This window comes from Penaeus monodon, chromosome 21 (assembly GCF_015228065.2).
Source record: "Penaeus monodon isolate SGIC_2016 chromosome 21, NSTDA_Pmon_1, whole genome shotgun sequence".
Classification (NCBI taxonomy): domain Eukaryota; kingdom Metazoa; phylum Arthropoda; class Malacostraca; order Decapoda; family Penaeidae; genus Penaeus; species Penaeus monodon.
In genome coordinates, this window is record NC_051406.1 from 41825351 (window position 1) to 41825724 (window position 374).

The window sequence follows — 374 nt, forward strand, 5'->3', positions numbered from 1 at the left end:
TCTCACTCTCACTCTCCGTGTCCGTCTCTATTTTCATGTTTTTTTCCTAATTCAAATTTCTCTATGCCTCTTTTTTTTTCTTTCTTTCTTTTATTCGTTATGTTATTTTTCTGCTTTTCTTAGGTGTTCCGTCTTTATCGACTTTGCTGTCTTCTTCTCTTTTCATGAATTTTCTTCTTTTTTCTCTGTGTACTGAATTATCTTTATTACCTTTTTTCTCTTTTATCCTTTCCTCTCTTTCCATTTCCTCTTCTCTCTATCGCCTCCTCTGCCCTAGGAGAGCGATGGCCATTCACTCTCTCTCATTCCCCCTCTTCGCTCCGCCTCCAGTTAATCCTTATTATCCTTACTCCTCTATTCTACGCGACCCTATC